Source organism: Lygodium microphyllum, chromosome 23 (assembly GCF_053477565.2).
Source record: "Lygodium microphyllum isolate KBCC chromosome 23, Lygodium_microphyllum_v1.1.10, whole genome shotgun sequence".
Lineage (NCBI taxonomy): Eukaryota > Viridiplantae > Streptophyta > Polypodiopsida > Schizaeales > Lygodiaceae > Lygodium > Lygodium microphyllum.
This window is the reverse complement of record NC_141157.1, coordinates 33,739,032-33,762,067: the sequence shown is the minus strand read 5'-3', so window position 1 is coordinate 33,762,067 and position 23,036 is coordinate 33,739,032. Positions and strand designations below refer to the sequence as shown.

General features: G+C 42.7%; 1 protein-coding gene across 4 annotated transcripts in view; it reads right to left on the bottom strand.

Moving 5' to 3' along the window:
* The window catches only part of LOC148016040 (putative pentatricopeptide repeat-containing protein At3g05240), a 42,328-nt gene extending 19,730 nt beyond the window's left edge, over positions 1-22,598 (bottom strand). For 2 of the 4 annotated variants that reach the window (XM_087664564.1, XM_087664565.1), the window contains exon 1: positions 21,808-22,598. The gene's annotated coding sequence lies outside the window, so the exon portion shown is untranslated. The remainder of the gene's footprint in view (positions 1-21,807) is intronic. The other 2 variants (XM_087664563.1, XM_087664566.1) reach the window with 2 other exon arrangements.
* Between the last annotated feature and the right edge of the window lie 438 nt (positions 22,599-23,036).

Below are 23,036 nucleotides of genomic sequence, written 5' to 3'. Positions count from 1 at the left end.
CCTTGAGGATTCTACTCCTCAAACTCTTTTCTCAAATGTCTAGGATTCTAGATTGTCAGAGCTCAAGGACTCCTTGGCTTGGCATTACAACTTATTGATCATCGAGTATATGGCTAGGATTTGGTACATATTTCTTTAGCAGGCTAAGATAAAATACATTGTGAATCTTTACGATCTCAGGGAGTTGAAATTTGTAGGCATTGGGCCCAAGGCATTTGAGGATCCTATAGGGTCCGCAATACCTTGGACTCAATTTTTTAGATTCCCCTAATAACAGGGAACTCCTCTTGGACCGTACACGAATAAAAACCATATATTCCTCATTGAAGAGTCACTCTTGTCTATTTAGATCTGCATAGGCTTTCTACCTATCCTTGGCGGCTCTAATGTCTTGTCTGATGGTCTTAACTTGCTCATCCATTTCCTCAAACATTTCTTTAGAAGCTTCTACTCTTAAGGTAGGATCTGAGAAGTTCAATGGGGTGCGGCAATCATGCCCATATAATGCTTGAAAAGGCATCATTTGGATACTTTGCTTGTAGGAAGCATTATAGGCGAACTCTACTAATGGTAGATATTGAATCCATTTCTTGGGTTCGCGATAGCAATAAGCTCTAAGGATGTCTTCAATGATTTGATTAACCCTCTCTATTTGGCCGTCAGTTTGAGGATGATAGGCTGTGTTGAAACAGAGTTGAGTCCCAATGGCATATCTACTATAACCATAATTTGTCTTGACTGGAATAAGGTGTGCAACCTTGGTGAGCATATCTACTATAACCATAATTGAGTTGTAGCCCCCTTGCAGTGAGGATAACCCAACAACAAAATCCATACTGATAAATTCCCACTTCATTTGGGGGATGTCGAGAGATGCTCCGCCTTGATGCGCTGGCAAGACAAACATTTCGTGATATATTTAAGCATGTCTCCCTTAATCCTTCCCCAATAGTAGATTTTTCTGACCGTATTGAGGGTTTTGACATAACCGGAATAGCCTGAAAAGGGGGAGTCATGTGCTTCCCAAAGTATTCTCTGTTTGAGTTTCCTCCTGGAGGGTATGCATAATCTTGTCCTAAAATAGACAAGTCCCTCATTGACGGAGAATTCTTGATATTTGACCTTAAGTTTCGGGTTTTGGTCCTTCCCCAAAATTTCCTCTATCATCACCAGATATTTCGGATCATGGCTAGCTTCCTCCTTGGCTAGTTCAAGGATAGGATTGCTAGGCATTGACACCATAGTTGCCAAAGATTTGGCCATTGAGGATTCCTCCATGATAAGAGAGTTGAGAAATGCCTTGCAACTTAGAGCGTCCGCAACCACATTCTCCTTGCCGGGTCGATACCTGATCTCAAAAGCATACTCCTGTAGAACTTCAATCCAATGACGTTGCCTCATGTTGAGGTCGGTCTGAATGAAGATCCATTTAAGGCCCTTATGGTCTGTAATCAAAGAAAACTTGTTACCAAGCAAGTAATGTCGCCAAAGTTTGAGGGCGTGAATCACTACTAGCAGTTCCAGGTCATGGGTGGCATAATTCCTCTCATGAGATTTTAGCTTTCGTGAGGAATAAGCTATGGGATGACCTTCTTGCATTAGTATACATCCCAGTGCAAGTATGCTAGCATCCGTGACAACTTCGAATTCCTTGCTTAAATCAGGGAGCTTTAGAATTGGTGCTGTCACCAAGCTATGCTTGAGTTGATCAAAACTTGCTTGTTCAGAGGGCGTCCACATTACGGCAACTTGTTTTTTCAGCAAATTAGTGAGGGATGCTGCGATTAAAGAATAGTCCTTAATGAAGATCATGTACCAACCTGTTAATCCAAGAAAGCTACGCACTTCTTTAATAGTAGTTGGTGGAGACCACTCTTGGATATCCTTAACCTTGGTAGAGTCTACAAAGATCCCTTCATTAGACACAATAAATCCGAGATATTCAATCTGCCTTTTTAAGAAGGCACGCTTTTTCTTCTTAGCATAGAGCTTGTGAGTACTCCTGGTCTCAAGGACGATGCGAACTTGGAACTCATGATCTGCCTCCTTGGAATAAACCAAGGTGTCATCAAAGAAGACGAGTATGAAATCATCGAGGTGTGGTCTAAAAATGTCCTGCATTAGCCTGTTAAAGGTGGCGCAGGCATTAGTCAAACCAAAAGACATTACTGTGAATTCGAAATGACCATATCTGGTATGAATGTCGTCTTTGGAATATCCTCATCCTTGACGCGAATTCGATAATATCCTGACCTTAAATCAATTTTGGAGAAGATTTTTGCTCCCTACAGTCGATCAAGTAACTCATCTATCCTTGAAATGGAGTATTTATTTTTTATGGTTACTTGGTTCAGGCCTCTATAATCAATGCAGAGACGAAGTGTACCATCCTTTCTCTTTTGGAACAAGACTGGAGCTCCCCAAGGAGAACTACTAGGGCATATGTACCCTTGGTCCAGTAGTTGTTTGAGTTGTTCCTTTAACTCAATGGCCTCAAAAATAGACATCTTGTAGGGCCTTTTCACAACTGGAGCAGCTCGTGGGAGTAGTTTAATCTCATGATCCACTTCCCTAGGCGGTGGTAATTCAGTCAGTTCCTCTGGGAACACATCTACATATTCTTTTAGCCATGATGGTTCTTCATTAGTGTCTTCCGCCGGATCGGGTTTGTTTAGCTTGATCAAGTAGACAGGTAATCCCTTCCTTATTCCTTGAACTATTCGTGTTACCTTAGCCAGCTGGATCTTTGGTTTACCTGCTTCACCTTGTGTTGTAACTAGCTCACCCTCAGGATTCCGAAAGGAGACTTGGCCTTTTCCACAATGAATGTGAGTATCATTGGGGATTAGCCAATCCATCCCGAGTAGACATTCATGGACACCTAGATTCATTACTCTGAACCTAGCAGTTGTGGACTCGTTTCCGAGAAGGAATTCCACCTTAGCAGTTTGTCTAGTGCAAGTGACTTCTCGCCCATTTGCTAGTTCGACAAGCAAAGTGGGTGCAACTATAGTGGCTATCCCTAACCTTCTTGCACATGTCAGTGAGATGAAAGAATGAGTGCTCCCAGCCAATCAGGGTTTTGAAATCCTTACCCTGGTAGTCCGATGGTGTTTGAATCACTGAGAATTGGCGGTTTGGCCCCTTCTTATGGATGGCGACATAAACAGTTGCCCTCTCGATCTTAGCTTCCATGCACGGATCTTCTTCTTCATTTAATCCTTTAATGGTAATATTGGAAGTTTTTGCCCTTCCAAATGTTGCACGACCACGGCCATGGGTAGCCCTGGCTTGGCCTCCGAATTTCCCCTGACGGCGGTCCCCGTCAAGTTTGGGACATTCCCTTTTGGAAATGCCCGATTCATTGCAATGAAAACAACACAAGCTTTGTTCACTTCTTTGAGTGGGAACAAAGTCATTGATTGCATTTGCTCTTAGCTTCTTCCATTGACCTTGACCCTGTCCTTGCGCCCTTTTAATTTGAGCTCTGGACATCCCTGGATTTTGGTCTTTGTAAGCCCAAGGTCTGGACTTTGGCTGGACTTCTTGGGCAATAGGTCCTGCTCTTATCAATGCATCTTGCAAGTCCGAGGGACGCATTGATTCCAACCGAGTGTTTATTGGCGGATTCAGTCCATCACAAAACTTCGAGACCTGTTGGGGGATGCTCATTGTTGGGGCGTATTTTAGCAAAGAAACAAATTTCAAGTAGTATGCTTCCAAAGACAGGCCCAACTGCCTCAACTTAAAAAACTCATTCATTTTTTGAGTTCTATACGCAGGTGGCACATACCTCCCCTGCACTGCTTCCTTTAGTTTTTCCCAAGTTATTGTGCTTTCACTGACTACTTGGTCTTTACACCATTGCTTCCACCACAGCCTAGCCTCGCCAGTGAGCTTGAGCTTAGCAATCATGGCTCGATTCACATGTGTTGTTCCAGCTGCACTAAAATAGACTTCCATAGATTCAATCCATATTTCAGCATCAGCTTCAACAGTCTTCCCCTTTCCATCAAATTTTGGTGGCTTAATTTATTTGAGAAGAAACTTCTTCTCTTGTACTTCCGCTAAGCTCAGTGTGGTAACAGAGTTCTGGATCTGTGCTTAGGGGTGTATCTAATTACCATTTAAACTTTCCCGTGTTAGGTTTGCATTTACACACCCCTATATAACTTAAATCAAAGCGCACATATTTTTCGATTGCAACCATTCAGATGAACATAAAATTCTTATTTAACCATAGGGAAACGTAAGCCTCAAGTACAATTATTTGGGAGTGGATAGGGTTTGGCTAAGACAATTTTTTTCCTTTTTAGAAGTTACATTAGCGCCAGGTTAATAATTCTCTATTGAATTCAGCTACAGGGACAGAATAGTAGTATGGATTTGGGGAATAGATTCTTAGGAAACGATAAGTCATGGGAAGTTCAGAAAATCCCTGTTTCTGATAGCCATGACGTCCATGTCGCCCCATTATTTTAATTCTGTCTGCTAATAAAATTTTAACCACCTTATCATAGATGTAGCGGTTTTGATCTACTCGCCGGCGTCCGATGTGTAGGGTCGAGTTCACACGAGCCTCATGGAAGATGAATAAATTGATAATCTTTAAGTCTTCCAACCACTTTAATCTCTTCAGATTGTTTGGAAGATAGGTGAGTTAGTTGGCGTCTATGTAGCAGTAACCTACGCTCCAAGTCCAACGCCTTTCCACATACAACGGTGAGGGGTTGTACAGCTGGTCCAAGATTCCCATCATGTCAAATCGTCTGCGATAGCTTGAAGATTTCATAGCTGTCATGAACATGATCTCAAATACGAGGAACCTATTCCATGTCTCATAAGTCTGGAAGTGGCATCAATCCACAAGTGAGTATAAAAGAAAAACATTTACTAATGAACATATCACCTCACTCTTCCCCATTTTTCTCCCTAATTGTTTTTGTGGTAGGTCAGCTCTGATGCCAACTATAATGTGCCCACCTATTGGCTGTCCAAGCACGTTTTTAGCTATCCATCGAGAGGCGAGTCTAAGCGACGGCACCCGGCACTCCCATGGAATGTCACGGGGTTTGTCGCCTAGGGTTTCTCGAGTCCACCTCGCAACGGAATGTTTGTGGCTAAACCCACTAGGATCGACCGGAAACTTGAGTCCCTAGTGGTCAAGGTCTCCTGACAGCATTCTAGCGTCAGGTTTTGGACATTCTACTTTATGCAGAGATACCCAGCTGAAGTAGACCCATGCCGCACTTGGTTCAAAGAGAATGGGAAACGAGAGGGATGCGGCACTCCACCTCTCTACCCATAGGGCATAGTCCCATTCCGATCCCCTAAAACGGCATGAATCGGGGTTCTAACCTAACAATTTCTAAGCGTCGGTCATCAGTAAAACCTTGTGAGAAGCCTCCCGTTCCCTGGGACCACCCTGCCGTAGGACAGACCCGTCGAAGGTTCCCCCCTCCCGCTTCCCTCACTTGGCGTACTTTAGTTATCTAATTAGTCCTCTCACTCTTAAGTGTGACATGTAAAAACAGCTTCCTTAATTAAACCTTTTTTAGGGGACAGGGTTCGTTCACGTAATCTTATGGCATTCACACAAAAAAAAATTTGAGCAATTTCCCTGAAAGTACTTAATATTAACAAATTATCAGAATTACAAGTCTTGTCCAAAAGGGACAATATTCGCAATCCATAAGGATGCACTTAAATTCCACCAAGTTTCCGCCCTGCACTAGTAACAAGGGCCCCTCGAAAATCTATTCCAAGTCACACTGATCGTTTGAGTAGGGCCCGGAGGCAGGGAATTTACAGCCAGATCCCCCCCTGGCATTCAAGCGTCCTCCTACGTTCAAACCAATCCGCGGAGAGACCTCTCGTGGTGGGTTCGGTCCATGTTCCCGTCACGGCTATTTAGAACCCCCTTGGCTAGGGTTGGCAACCAACTGGGGGTGGTTTGGCACGCCTCCAAAAGTTCCACCTAATTCACTATACTTATTTATGAGTTTGGGGTTACACAATCTTTAAATTTAGAAATAGTGTTCCTAAATTTACAAGCACAAACAAAGATGCAGGTGAGAGCTCGAGACATCTGCTAAGGTGGGGTCCCTCTCTTGACCCAAGCGTTGTCCTTCATGCCTTAGCGATAATTTCCAATATCCTCCGAAGGGTAGGGAATCTCTTCGTTCCATCCCCCTATGAAGTAACCCCAGATTGGCTTAGTTTCTTCGAAACCCTAAATAAGTTGAGTTGAACCCTATCCTTGCGTGTATAGGGTTCATTTATATTGAACGGCTCTTAAACAAATTTTTGTATTTCATAAGTGTGGTTGATAGTTATCTTCAAGATGAATCACTAGTAGCGCAACTAGACTAATCATGATGCCACGCAATTTAGAGGCGTAGCTTTCCTAGACAATACAATGCTGCAAAGCAGGCTTTTGCTTTTGGAAATTCATTTCGATGCACTTATGCCAAATACAAATAGAGACTTGTATATATATATACTATGTATGTATGTATGTGCGTGCGTGCGTGCGTGCGTGTGTGTGTGTGTGTGTAGACACACACATATGTATATACATATATATGTATATATATGTATACATATATATGTATGTATACATATACATATATACATATGTACATATACATATATACATATGTACATATACATATATACATATGTACATATACATATATACATCTCTCTCTATCTCTCTTTCTCTCCTCTTACCCTCCTTTTTCTTCTCTTCTTCTTCTCCTCTCTCTCCCCCTTTCTTCTTATTCTTCTCTTCTTCTCTACTCCCTCTATATGTATATATGCATATACATATATACATCTCTCTCTATCTCTCTTTCTCTCCTCTTACCCTCCTTTTTCTTCTCTTCTTCTTCTCCTCTCTCTCCCCCTTTCTTCTTATTCTTCTCTTCTTCTCTACTCCCTCTCTCCCTCTCCTTCTTATTCCCCTCTTCTTCTCTACTCACTCTCTCCCTCTGCTTCTTATTCCTCTCTTCTTCCCTATTTGAGCAACACCAAGTTGTGCCCCCCACCTAGCCTTCCCATCCCCTGGTGGTTTTTTTTATAGGTAATTTGGGGGGGGGGGGGGGGGGGGGGGGGGCGGGCGCGGGGGGGGGGGGGGGGGGGAGGGGCGGGAGGGGGAGGGGGAGGGGTGGGAGGGGTGGGAGGTGGGTGTTTTTTTGTAATGGAGGCTCTCCCTCCTCTTCTCGTGGCACATGATAGCCCTCCCCTTGCCATCTCCAAGATGCGCAGCAGTCCCCTTCCCTTCCAGGCACGCAGCAATCCCCCCCTCCTACCACCTCCTTCGCCACGCGGCAGCAGTCCCCCCTCCTTCCACCTCCGTCGACACGACAGCCCCCCCTCCCCTCACGCCATCCGCCAGTTTGCGGCGTAACCATGGGGGTTAATTCTTTTTTTTTTCAAAAAAAAAGAACATTTAGGGGGGGAGGGGAGTCCTATAGCGGGACTATTACAGAAATGCAATAAACTAAGTGCTCTAGAATGAGCTACCTCCTCCATCGAAATAAGTGATAGACAAGTCAGCTCCTAAAGTCCTCATCTGACTCAGACTAAGGCTCACATGCAAGAGATGACGAGGCATAATAAACATGACTAGGCTTTCTTATGATATTGATCGAACAACCCTACGATACACACAAGTTGACATTCAAACTTGCAGAAAATGGATAGCTAGGATTGTGAGATAACTTGCTGGATAAAATTGAAATATTTATTTGACAACTTGTTCATGAACAAAGCGATTTGATCAATTAACTTGGGTAAGCCAATTGTAACAAATTCACATGCAATCGCCAATACTCAACCAACATGACAATCAAATCATCCCTCTCAATGACTTTGAACTCTTGGAGCCCATGGTTAAGATTGATACGTTAGGTAAGGTTATGAGTTGCATAGTGGTCGACTAGATGTGCCCAACACTCAAATACGAAACATCTGGCTTTTGACCAAAATAGGCCTCAAAAGGTGTCATACCAACCACGCCCGATGTAGGGGACTGATTAAGGACATGGACAGCAGTGGCCACTGCTTCAGCCCATAGACACTGAGGTGGTTGCCAATGCTCCATCATAGTCCACGCCATCTTGATCATACTACGATCCTTCTATTCCAATATGCCATTCTCCTAAAATGTGTTTGCATTGGCAAACTCCTAGTAAATGCCACGATCTGCACAAAACCTAGCTAGCTTGTTGAAGACAAATTCCCTTACACTTCAAACTTCAACTTCAAGAAGTACGCCCACGTCGTCCTACTAAAATCATCAAAAACTAGCATAAAGTATAAACTTCCCTTAAGGAACTCCTTCATCAGTCCACATAAGTCATCGAAACAAGCTCCAAGGGCTCCTTTGCCCTATGCGAGGCCTTGCTAGGAATCGCATCTCTATGCTGCTTGCCATAAATGCAAGATACACATGGTGGGTGGCTGGCTCACCCTAACCGTTGGCAATCCATGCACAAGCTGACCCCAAGCTGCCTTCCTAAGGTACTCGTAGTTAAGGTGGCTGAATTGAGCATGCCATAGCTCGGTCTGAGTCTGTGAAGAAAGAAGAAGAGAAGCAAAGACTGATGAATTCCGCATCTTATAGACTCCATTCTCCTCGTGACCCCACAAAAAACCTATCAAGAATCTCCATCAAGAACTCAAAAAGAGTCCTTGTAAAACTCAACAATGAGGCCAGGAGCACAAAGCTTGCTCATTAGAAGATGATAATTTGGACCCAGCACATAGAGAATTTCTTATATGTGAGGATCACCTTGCCCATCCAAAATCAATTGCATATCACCTTTGCCTTTGATAGAAACTGAAGAGTTATCACCAATGAGCATTTGCCCATCCATCAAACACATACAAGTAATACCATTTGTAGGAGTTGTTTGGCGAGAAGCGCTACTGTCCACAATCCACTCACGAGGCTAGGAAGCCATCATCGTTGCATTACAGGCCCTCGGAGGAGCATCCTCAATCACCTCCAAAAAGGCAGATGATGAAGAAACAGTTACCACCGCTCCTAAGTCCTTTGTAGTTTTCTTCTTCTTGGTCTCCTTGTCCTTGTTGGGGCAATTCTTCTTCCAATGGCCTATATTGCCACAAATGTGACAAGTAGACTCGGCATTAGCTTGCTTGGTCTTCTCATCCTCCTTTTTGTTGTTGTTCTTCTTCCCCTTCTATTGGGAAGATTGCCTTGTCAACGTCGCCAACTTTGAAGCATTCTAACCTTTTGAGTTGTTCCTCCTCATCCAAGACTATGGGAACCAACTCCTCCCACTCAAGGATATCTATCTACCCTGAAGCAATCAAGATAGAGTAAAATATACTAAACTGAGGCGGTAACTATGACAGAAGAGTTATCACCATGTTCTCTGAGGTAATCACCTTCCTTGCGAAATTTTGCGAAACCAAAAAAAAAAAATTTAAAGCTTTCCATTATTAAAAACAACATGGGGGCTATTTTTCTTTTACAATTAGCACTTTTTCCACCCTCTTTGAGTGCCCAATACCTCCTATATCTTTTCATACTTTGTTTCATTTTGCAAAACAAGGTTGTGAAACGAAAAAGTTTTTTATAGAGTTTCTTTTATTAAAAGAACATGCATGCTATTTTTCTATTACAACCCACATTTTTTCTATATCCTTGCACACCTTGTCAACTCCTCCTCCTCCTTATGTGTCTCCTCCTTATCCATCTCTTCCTACACCTCATCCTCCTTCATCTCCACCTCATCTCTTCCTCCTCTTCATCCTCCACCTCTTCCGTACACTCCTCCCCCTTGCCCTCTACCTTGGGCCTCTTGAAACCAGCCTTCCTTCTCAAATAGGGTGGTAATACCTACCTAAGCACTTCACTACAACAATCAATAAATAAGCATAAACTAAAATGCACAATTTATCTTGACAATCTTGGAGAATGGACACCTTGTTGGCCCCAAACCAATGCCCCTTTCGGTATTTCCTTAACTTTAATTGCTAATGGATTGAGCACAAGCTAGGATTCCACAATTGCCTTTGCTGATCCAAAAGCCCCTTGTTGTACAAACAATCAACAAACAATTTGAGCCAATTGATGGAACCCCAACACGCCAAATGCTGCCCCAAATTCACAATGGATGAGCCGGCATCTGAAATCCCTGACAATTCCTTGAATTTCAGGTGCTAATTTCAATGTGTATGATGCCCTTGCCTGATGGCACAGGTCCCAAGGTGGCTGCTAAACCCTAATGACTACTGTAAATTAGAGTTTGTAGCAGAAATTCCTTTGTTGTCCACCAAATTTGGCTGAGATCTTCCAAGAATGGCTGATAACAAGTTGTGGAGTATATCTTCACCAGACAATCTCTCTCCCATTGGAAAAACTAAGTGCCAAAGATTGGAAGGGGCTGAGGCATAAATAGCCCATAAAAAAGAAGAAAAAATAGCAGCGACCAGCCAAAAAACCAGCTATCTATGCAAAAACGGCAGCAAAAGTGCTGCAAACTGCCACGTGGCACTACCCAAGCCAATCCATACTGCCCACCCTACCCAGCGTGAACTGTGCTGCCCAAATTGTTGGAAAATACATCAAATGACTGCTAAAAAATGTCCAACCTACACATGAAAATGCATAACTGTATCCAAGAGTACTAACTATACAACAATACACTACCTTACCCCGTCCATGGGATGACTGAAATCTAACAGGTGGCATAGGATAGAAGTGTGGATGAATATGTGCTACATGGGGTATCGAAGTACCTAGCATGGTGACTCTAGGCATTTGTCCCAAAAGACGTGCCTGACTAGTTTGTGGCCCTAATGCTAAACAGGTGTAGAATGGCCTACTAGGTAGTGACATGTTGGCAAATTGTATGGCCACCTAGAGATGGGAGTAGGGTGGGGCTTGAGACGTGAGGGTGAAATATTCTTGCCATAGTACCCCAAAACGGCATTTCAAAGCTGCCAAAATGAAACGGTTGTTTCGGCCTGAAACGGAAACGGGGAAACACCGTTTCAGCATCCTGCGGGAAAACAGGTAACGGGTTACCCAAGGAAAAAAAGCGCTTCATTTCCCATTTTTGCCCGGTCTTCGACACGTTTGTCTCCTACACTCCAACTCTCTATCTCCTGCAACTCACTCCTCCTCCTCCTCCTTTTTCTTCTTGCACCCTTCTAAGTTCTAAGTTCTTCTCCTTCCAAGTTCCTTCTTTCCTTCTTCTTTTTCCATCCTTCTTCTTCTTTATTCTTCTTCCAAGTTCAATCCTCCTCCTCCTTCTTCTTCTTTAATCTTCTTCTAAGTTCTTATTACTTATCCTCTTTCCAAATTCCAATTTCCCATTACCTAATCATAGCACTAGATCCATTTAGGAGGCACATCACTCCAGTCAACGATACAAGGACTTAGGTGGATCAAAGAAGTGGCGGTGCAACTATTGTAAATTGGAGAAATCAGGGAGCGTAGCGTGCGTGAAAGACCACTTGGCATGCATTCCCAACAAAGACATCGAGCCTTGAGCAAATGTGCCGACAGAAGTAACAGTAAGTCTCCATTTTTGGCACCGAAAGCGTATGGGTATTGAGCTAGAACGCCACATCGCGCTAATGAAATACAAGTAGGGGGGCAAGGAGAGGCTAGTGGACCTAGTGGCGCTAGCCAAATTGGAGGTGCCAATGGCCCATCAAAAAGAAGTGCATCCATATCCATATAGGGTCCAAGTGCAAAAAGGACCCTGTTGCCATCTTCTAGTAGTGGTGGGCAAAAGGGCTCCTTGCATGGTGTAAGTGTCCATGCAAGACTTCAAAGGCAGGAAATTGTGGAGGCAACTAGGAAACTCACACGGTTATTTATTCAATGTGCTATCCCTTTCAATGTGGCCACTACATATCAATGGAAGAAGACAGTCAAGGCAATGAGCCATATAGGGTGTGAGTGGAAAGACCCATCCACAGATGCATTACGCACACGGGAGCTTTGAAAGGAAAAAGCATCCATAGAGGCTCAATTGGAGCCCTTGAAGAAGACATGGGTGAAATATGGATGCACAATATTATGCAATGGATGGTCGGATATGTACAGAAGGAATGTTTACAATGTTGTGGTGTCTTCATGCAAAGGCACCATGTTCATTAAGGCCATCAATACCTCTGCCTCAAGTCTTACTATCACAGGAGCTTACATTTGGCAGTACATGCAATAGGTCATCATGGATATAGAAGTCCAAAATGTGGTGCAAGTGGTGACAAATAATGGAAGCAATTGTTTGTCTATGGGACATATGCTTGAGAAATTTCCTAGCATAGTATGGACTCCATGTGCATCCCATTGCCTTGACTTTCTTATTGAAGATGTTGGAAAAATAACTTGGGTGGATGACATTTTCAAGATGGCAACAAGCATCATAAGATTTGTGAAGAAAAGGCTATCCGTCATAAGCATGTTTCAAGCCAATAGCACACTTGAGCTATTGAAGCCCTCTGCCACTAGATTTACTTATATCTTTATTATATTAGAGAGGTTGATACGTTCAAATTTGATACAGACCATTGCATGCCAAGAATGGCTCACATGGAGTGAGAGAGAGTCTCCAAAGGCTCTTACTTTTAGGCAAAATATTTTAAATGAGATTGGTTGGTCGAGGCAAAGGCATTGGTGAAAAGTCTCACTCCTATTAACACTATATTGCACATCACTAATATGGAGAGGAATACTTTGGGTCTTCTCATGAGTATATGGATAAAATTTGTAAGACCTTGCTTTGCAACAAGTTTTTGCCCCAAGACAAGTAAGTTATGTTGGGTTTCACTCAAGCCTACGTTCACAGAGGAATATCGGTGATCAGTAGGACACTAGGGCACTTTTTACTCTCGGTACGAGAGATTTTTTCCCCCAGACTTATTCTCTTTTTTCGTATGTGCCTATGTTACACATTTACGGGTACTTATCATGTTCGAGTACGAACACCCCTTACAACCCTAAGGTTTAAGGGTTATACTTTGTACTTTCAATTAACACTCTTTTAGTCTATTGCATTGGGTGTCGTACTCCACTCTCCACACTGTCTACTACACTCTCATCTAAGCTTCAATCCTCTCAGCCTCTCACATTTGGTATCACAGCTGAGTTCAGCAGCTCTACTCTGGTCTCAGCCTTCAGAAGTACCCGCAAGCTACCTTTCCAGAGGCCTACAGCTTGACTTGCTCCACTCTCAGCCTGTGGTGCTCTTCTTGGAACCTCCCCACCAGCACCAGCCAACGCAAGCAACACTCCCCACTGTGCCCTTGCACAGCCCGTCCTGCACCCGCCTGCTTGCATGGACTGTCCTGCGCCCACTCACCTATCTACCAATGCCCTTGTGGCGCTGCGCTACTCCAGCGCCAATGCCCGTGCCCTCAACGCCACTTGGTGTGTGACGACCCGCCCTGGTCTGCACTGCCCCTTCTGCAGAGACGCCCGCTGAGCGCTGCCCTTGATCTGCACAGTGCTGAAGCAGCTCGCCACGCCTGCAGACCAACCCTGCCTGCCACCAATACGGCTGTGACAGCTCCTAATTGTCAAATTCAGAGTACAAGCACATTTTTTTATCAATTTTTTATCTCAAATCTTATTTGCAGGAAAGGATTGTGCCTAGGCAGCATATCTCTGTATTGGCAAGTGTCTGGGACACATTTCAAGCAGAGATTTTGAGAAATTTTAGGGCTTTTGTTGTAAATTCAGAGATTGGCAACTGTACTACAGTCTCACTCTAAAATAGACTGTTTTTGACAATTTTGGGGCAAGAAATTTTGGGGCTTGTGCTTATACTGTGTTTCTGAGCATTGAATGCACCTTGCATTGCGTGCATTACCAGACAGGTTTGACAGAGTGTACCTCAGTTTGCTAATTGCAGCAATCTATTTGCTGTAATTTCTGGAAATTGATTTCTAGGTTGGTCCTCTAGCTTGGACATTGCTCTTTTGCTTCTTTTGGCATTGATTATCATGGCAAATCAAGGAGGGGATGTATTTACCTATGTATTTGACAAATTGGATGGTAACAACTACTCACTTTGGTCCTTCATGATGAAGAATGTGTTGATTGCGAAAAATCTTTGGGACTATGTAAGCGGCAAAGAAGTTAGGCCCAGAGTTGTGGCTCCTGCTACTCCTCCTCCAGGAGGACATGGACAACGGGCACCTCAGCCTGTTCAACCTGCTCCACTTCAGTCATTTCTCCAAAGATCAGCAGTTCAAAAAGCATGGGATATACGGGATGCACAAGCTTTGTCATTGATTGCATTGGCAGTTCAGCAGTCAATCATTCCTCGCATTCGATCTGCAGCTTCTTCACCAAAAGCTTGGCTAACTTTGAAGCAGATGTTTGCTAGTAAGAATGAGACCCGCATCTCTTTCTTAAAGAAAGAGCTTGAGACACTAAAGATGGATAAAGGTGATTCTATGCAGGATCACTTGAACAAAATTCAGGACTTACGTGAGGAGCTTATGAATGTCGATGAGTACTACTCAGATGCACAGCTGATATCTATTACATTGAACTCATTACCTCCTTCCTACTTGGCCTTTCATACGGCTCTAAACCTCACCATGAGGATTGCCCCACAGCCGATTACTTTTCTTCAACTAGTTATTTTGCTTCTAGAGGAGGAGCAAACAAGAAGAAACAATGATGTGAATGTCCTAGCCTCCGAGTAGGCTTTTATGGCATGATAAAAGGGCAACGGCAGCCAAGTAAAGAATGCTCCGCAAAGCTCTGGGACTTCAGGTACTTCACAAGGTAATAAAAAACAAGGGGACACACAAGCCAAGAAAGGCAAATGCCATTATTGCAAGAAGCCAGGCCACTACATCACTAGGTGTAAAAAGCACATCACCAAGGAGAAAAAAAAGGAGTTAGGGCTGTCTGTTTCTGATACTCCTTCCACTACTACTGAGTCAATGTCCTTTGTTGCAGACAGGGACTATTGCTTTTATACATGCAGTTATGACTCTTCCTGGGCTGATAGAGCATTTAGCTCTACTGAGGATGTAGGCACTTGGTTTTTTTATAGTGGTGCATCCACGCACATCACATCTCGCAGAGATTTATTTGCTTCTATTGGTGCAGCTCCAGCTGGCAAGTGTACAGTATGCCAACAATGCATCATACCCTATTAGAGGTATTGGGGAGATTGTGCTCATACCCATTGATTGCTCTATTCTCCCCCTACACGATGCTTTGTTTGTGCCAGGTATAAAGAAGATATTTGCTCTCTATTTCCTCTTTAGCACGATGTGGATTGCAGGTCATCTTTGATGATGACAGATGCATAGTAAGAGATAAAGAACACAACTTTGGTCTTGACTGGCACTCTATGTCATGGGTTATATGAGTTGGATGCTCTTTCAGTTGATCAGTCAGCATACTTAGCGTCCACTCTTACTCCTACTATGTTACAAGCGGAGTTATAGCATGCTCACATGGGGCATGTGAACTATGGTAGCTTGATGCTCTTACAGCAGCGTACACAGATGCTAGATGGATTACCTATTTTGGAGAGACCTCCTAAGCACTTATGCGAAGGATGTATTTTGGGAAAAATGCATCGATTTTTATTTCCCCGTGATATTGCTTTTAGAGCCACAGCCAGGTTATAGTTAGTGCACTCATATGTATTTAATGACTTTACACACTTCTGCTGGGTCTATTCTTTAGTTAAAAAGTTAGAAGTGTATGATGCATTTTTGGCTTTTATAGCACTTGTTGAGAACCAATATGGCTGTAAAATAAAGACTCTATGTTCCGACCGAGGGGGGGAATATATGTCCTCTATGCTGAATTCTTTTTTAAGCGAAGGGGCATTGTTCATCAGTTCACTACTGCTTATACTCCACAGTAGAATGGGGTTGCAGAGAGAAAGAATCGGTCAATCATGGAGATGGCCACATGTATGCTGAAGCAAAGAGCTTGCCACACAGTTTTTGGATGGAAGCACTTAGCCAAGGGTTTATAAGTAGTTCATCTGAGTCTACCCTTTACGTATGTAAAGAGGGGGGATCCATGATGATCATTTGTCTATATATTGATGACCTTTTGCTTACAAGGACACATGCTGATCAAATTTCAGTATTTAAACAAAATTTGCAACAAACTTTTGAGATTTCAATCTTGGGATCTTTGCATTATTACTTGGGCATTCAGTTCATACATGATGCTAGAGGTATTGGTTTATTACAGTCAAGATACATTGGTAAACTTCTTGAGAGGTTTGGCTTACACGATTGCAAGCCAGTCTGTACATCAATGGAACCTGAACTAAAGCTTCATTACATGATGACAGTGATTTGTTTGATATACACACATATGCTCCAGCAATTGGATGCCTTATTTACCTATGCAACACTAGGCCGGACATACAGTTTGCAGTTTCAGCCCTGAGCAGATATATGCATCAGCCACGCATGTCACATTGGCAAGCTGTTAAGCGTATCTTTCATTACTTGCAGGGTACTAGATCTCTTGGATTGCTTTATGCCAAGGGGAAACCATTGCATTTACATGCTTACAGTGATTCTGATTGGGCTAGTGATTATGATTCACGTCACTCCACTAGTGGCAATTGTTTCTTTCTTGGCTCATCTTGCATATCTTGGATTAGCAAGAAACAATCCATTGTTGCCACATCTTCATGCAAAACTGAATACAAGGCAGCTTTCACTACCATAGTTGAATGTGTATGGATTAGACGCTTGCTAGCTGATCTGGATGTATCTGTTACGGAGCCTACTCCTTTATTCACTGACAGTTAGAGTGCCATTGCAGTGACACGGAACCCAATGTTTCATGCACATACAAAACACATTGAGATACATTATCACTTTGTCAGAGAGAGGCTACATGCAGGTGATATCAGCTTTGTCTATTGTCCTACCACCAGTAATGTAGCAAACATCTTCACCAAAACTCTTCCTCATGACAAATTTGAAGCATTTCGCAATGCTTTAAATTTGATCTCCTTTGGTGGCGGATGATCCTTGTACTTTTGATCACTCTTCACTCCAAGGGGGTTTGTTGGGTTTCACTCATGCCTATGCTCACAGAGGAGTGTCGATGATCAGTAGGACACTAGGACACTTTTTACTCTCGGTACGAGAGGTTTTTTCCCCCAGACTTATTCTCTTTTTTCGTATGTGCCTATGTTACACATTTGCGGGCACTTATCATGTTAGGATGTAAACACCCCTTACAGTCCTAAGGTTGAAGGGTTGTACTTCGTACTTTCAATTAACACTCTTTCAGTCTATTGCATTGGGTATCGTGCTTCACTCTTCACACTGTCTACTACACTCTCATCTAAGCTTCGATCCTCTCAACCTCTCACAAGTTATTGTTTAACTTTTACACATGTAATTATGTAGTATTAACTCTCACAAGTTATTGTTTAACTTTTACACATGTAATTATGTAGTATTAACAACTCATTGATGGTTGATTATTATTCTAACTTCTAAGTTTTTAACTTATTTTACCTATGATCCATCATTCTTTGCTCTCAAGCGTTGATGAGATTTGTGCACTGTGAAATGCACAATGGGATTAGTTCCATAAACCAATCCATGTTGTCACATATATCTTGTATCCCCTTTGGTGCAACAAGTAGTAGTACACTAGCCAAGAGTTAGAAAAGGACTTCATGGACTACATGAGGCATCTCATAGGGGATAATATAGATATGATGAGGAGTGTAGAGGATGATTTATTGGCATTTCACAATCATTCTTTTCATTTTGATTGACCCACAGCTAAGCTTCGAGAGATACAGCTTCAACCTCGAGAAATACGAAAATTGTGCTTCTACTTTGGTATGTGACTGGTGACTTTTATATTGAATCTTGATAATCTAATGCATTATGTAACCTAGGTAACATGTTCTATAGTCTATTGCCCATGTAAATGTTGATTTTGCAGCTTATTTATTATCAATTGCCAATTACTTAACCTCAATCTCTTAAATTTGAATAAAAACGCATTGTCATTCGTGTCCTCTCATAATTGTAGTTCAGGGCCTGCTGAGAGGAACTGCAAGCACATGGATCCTCTTCCACACCAAAAAAAGGAACAAGCTCACAACCCAGCTGGAGTGTTTAGTGTTTTGCCATTGCAATCTCCAGCTTCTTGAGAGGACCGCTTTGTCCCCTAAGCCTTCCCACGTAAATTGATAATGATTAGTATTATGTATAATTAACTTTTTAACCTTGACACTTGACATTGCTTGGAAGTTGAATTGTAAAGTATGATATGTATGAGCATTAAACATAATGAAACTTCTTTCATATCTTTGTCTCGTTTACCTTTACAGGTGAATGTTGACAAGATTGATATAGAGAATGTGCATGACATCCCAAAGATACCACAAGAGAAGCAGGATATCTACTCCATGCTCTATGAGGAGCTATCCATACCGATGCATGAGACTCGTACACAAAAGAGGGCTAGAGCCACTAGAACGAGAGCCACACGTAATCGTGCATCACAGGGAAAGTCAGAGCTAGAGTCTGAGGCTAAGGTTGAGGCTACTTCATCAACTTCTCGATCAGGGTCCTTAGAGTCGAACGAGGAGATGGTGCATGGATCCTTGGAATCCAAATGAGTCATGACTCGAGATACACCGGAGTCAGTTTAGCATTCCAAAGTGCAATTGCTAGTTGTTCATTGATGTTGATACTTATTACTCAATAGTTACTAGAGTCTAGAGACTAGTACACATTGCTCAGTGCTCACTTGACTTTGGAGTTTTCACAAATTATTCACATGACACAATTACATGTATCATTGTATCTTGATTTTGCTTATTATGCATCTTATTCCACTCTTCTTGATGTCACTCTTCACTGTTTTTGATGTTAGTCTTCACTGCTTTTCATATCATAGATGATTCATGAGTCATTAATTATAATTCATTTTTTTGCCTTAGGTTTTAAAAACTCAATCTTAATTGTGTTAAGCCGTCTTAAGTTTCAACCATTGAGTCTTGACTCTTGAATCTTCACTTGTGAGTCGTGACATATACAATGAATCATGATTTCAAGCATATGACATGAAGACTCAAAGTTTTGTATGAAATTTGGATACATGTTGTTGTAGGCATTGATATATTTACATACCCACATAATATCATATTTATTTTAGTGTACAATCCGAAATGTCGCTTCCCCGTTTCCAAAATTTGGCCAAAACTCTGAAACTCCGATTTTTCCCATTTCCATTTCCCCCGTTTTTTGAACTCCCCCATACTATGATCCTTGTGCATAGGTCCCCATGGAGGCTTGATTTGGGAGATAAACCCCCACCAACCAATCCACATCCACCACCTAACTATGCAAAAGTAGAGAATCTAAAGCGAAAGGGTGTGTCTATGTTGGAAGATCCCCACAATGTGGTGTGCCATTGGACAAGTGAAATGGTAAATGGGAATCTGAAAAATGACATAAATGTAGATGTAGATGTGGATGTGGATGTGGATGCAACAAAAGAGAAGGGTGGAATGGGTGGAATTGAAAATTATGGCATTGAAATTGATAAGTAGATGATGATGAAAATGATGGTACAAGAGTTACCTGATTTTTCTAACACCAAAGTGGAAGGAGGGGAAGTATATGAAGGTTCATACTCCATGTCTGTATCTCTAATAGGATGGCGAGTCCATGTGGAGGTTCCATTCTTCCTACAATAATGTTAGACATGTACATTGAATCTAAGGGTAAATAATCAAAGTTACTTTCTAGTTGTTGTTGGACCCCATGCAGGAGGATCAAGTTGTATTCGGCCTGTAAAAATCTCATATGGTCTGTAAGCACCATAGCAGTCAAATGTTTCTCCTTCTTTGCCAAGATCTCACAAAGCAAGCTGAGAAGCCCACTCACTCTCAATTCTCGGTAAAGGTTGTTTAGAAGACTAAAGCTGTGAGGATGAGTTTGAGGCCATCTTCCCTTCAAAATTCTCCATCTCGGATGTGGAGCTTTCAAATCAAGGCCTAGGTTTCTTCAAAGAATACCTAGCTCTAATAACGTGAAAAGAAATACTCGAGCACCAAAGATGAACACAAGTGTATAACAAAACACTAAAGAATGAATAATGAATGGATATGATGCTCAATACAGTAAATATACTATGCAAGGATGGTTACAAAACCTCAAAATCTGGTCTCTCTACAGGACCAGGGCATAGAGATGAGCTAGAGTGTGATTAGGCTGAAGGGGCAGTGGCAGCTTAGAAATAGCGGGCAGCAGGCTGAGGATGATCAGAATGATGAAGGCAACAGAGGCAACAGCTGGGACTAGAAAATGCAGCCTTCTGGCTGGCCCTGGAAGATTGGTGACTGCTGTAAACTGCACAAACAGGCTGAGAAGGAGCTGTATGCAGCAAACGCAATTATCTAGAGGCCCAAAGGATGATGGAAACTGCTGATAATTTGCAGAGATGGCTGTAGAGGAGTTGCCAGCAACAAACGCAGCAATCTGAGCTGAGAAAGCTGATTGCCAGGAGCTGGACACTAGCTGACAGCACCCCGAACTATGAGATGGGCTGCGTGGAATAACAAGCTCGTATTTATACATGTGGATCCTCCTAAATTAGGGTTTGGCTTATAGGACAGAGACATTCTCTAGGAAAGTTTGGTAATAAACATGTTTTGGGGCGCTTTTAAAGAGCTAATACATTTTTAGCTCACTAGAGTAGTGGCTCATGGGATATGGGATCTGCAAGGACCACCTATCCCCTTCTAGTATGGCCTTAACTCCTCCTTACACCTCTCTCAAACTGAGAGGAACCTGGTCATGCAACAAGATCTCTATCAATTGCACATATAGCATGCATGGATCTCACCCCAACCGCCCCTTCCCCCAAAGATGTCATACTACATAGACCACTTTATGAGAACTACTACAGATGGTTCATTGAGAGACCCTGATACCTAGACATATACATGTTTAGCCTGCACCATAGAGCCAAGAGGATTCGCAAACTATGCAGGGAGGAGGTAGCAAGTGAGATGCACTACATATGCAAATGCAAGGCCTACAGTACAATGTTGCAAGATACCCCACACCATTCAAGGAAGATACCTCCCTCAAACCAGTCGTTGAGTCCCCTTGAGGTCCAGATCTCCATACATCATTACTCCCATGCATCATGCTGAGAGGGTACAAAGAGTCACAACTCACTGAATTCTTTAAAACAGTAACAGCACACACTGCAGTGACGTAGAGAGGGGTGGCAATCTAGAGAGTTAAGGAGATTAGAGCTGCACACTGACCAAAGGTGCAGGACTATCAGGCACAGAGGCTTTGCCAAAGAGAGATGATAGAGATCTGCCACAGCAACATGACCAACACCTGACAGAGCTGAGGGACAACTCACTATCTCATCCGGGATGTATGGCATACTATACCCACTAATTCTAACCGGATAGAGCTAGACAAGATGGTGATACATGATGGTATCATTCTATCATTACTCAATCACATAGCTAGTCAGTCATATAGTGCTTCATTCACCCATCCCTTTTCTCTTTGTATCCCTAAATGGGCATTGTATTGTGCGTCACTTTACTATTTGCTTTGCATTGTATATCACCAATTATCACTTGGCACGTCACCCTTTGATATCTAGTGACTACTACCATTGTACACGGTTTTGTCTCAACTCTCATATCCTGTTTTCAGCCTCAGTAGACACTAAGCGCTCTCTCTCTCTCTCTCTCTCTCTGCATACACACGGACTAAAACATGATTGAAAATTGTGCATCAGGATGGAGATACCTTGCATCACGACTGTTCCTGTGAATTTCGTGACGAGAAGAAAGAACAGGGGGAAGATGAGGAAGCCGCTACATTGGAATGGGCCAAATTTTTCCAAGAACACCTGGTCGATCTGTCTGATGGTGAAGAAGACGGAATTGTTGATGCGCAAGTTGAGGATAGTGCTGAGGACAGTGATTCAGAAGATGGCATACTCGAGGACGATGAGGTAGTAACAAGTGAAAAAGAAGCACCGAAAAGACTGGCAGGAAAAATATCAGTCTACGAAAATTTGAAATTCTCTTGGCCACCATATCTGTTTCAATCCAGCCACGAGTTTTGATGCGATTTACTGGGTCCGATCACGTACTTTCATGCAAAAGCAGCTGCAGTGGAGGAAATGCATGCTCAATCAATCTCAACGGCTTCTTCAAGGTCACTGCATCTGCTTGCCTCTTCACGCATCCGTGGTCGTCATCTTCCTGTGGCATTTCTGTCAAACATTTCTGCTGGACCTCGCATCTGCTTCGCCTCTTCACGCATCCGCGATCATCTTCCTGAGGCGTGATCATCTTCCTGCGGCATTTCTGTCAAATATTTCTGCATCTGCTTGCCTCTTCAGGCATCCATGATCATGTTCCTGTGTCATTTCTGCCAAAATTTTCCGCCCGACAGAAATTCCTAAAAGACTGTTAGAATTTAGCAAATGGAGAGCGGTGAGCTACGTTGCATATATATAGTGGTCCATTTCAAGAACCACACCAAAAAGCTAAGATCTATCATCCCCGCACGTAAGAGTTCATTCCATGTTTTATGTAAAGTAGAGAGGCAAGAATAAGATAGTTAGTCCTTAGAAACTCGTTGAGCTCAAAGCTTTGCCCCATATTCCACATGGCATTGGAAAGACACTCAATTGAGACAAGGAAGATTTTGTAACAACTTAATTTTTCAGATAAAATCAAGTGGAAAATAGTAGATTTGACTTGCCTGCGACCTTGCTTGTATGCTACACCCGCCCTATCCTCGATCCGTATATATAAATATGTATAAGATATGCATATCATCAACATTGCCAAGGATGAGCACCATGTGCATTGCTGAAATTGATTCAGTAGGAATGAAGTTTGTGGGTAGTAATAAAGGCTACATGTGGGTAGAAAGAGAGGCTACATGAGAGAGTGGAGAGTCCTACATGATTGTGAAGGAGCGAACTCAATCAAACATGTGTAAATGGGAGCTCTTTATCTCCT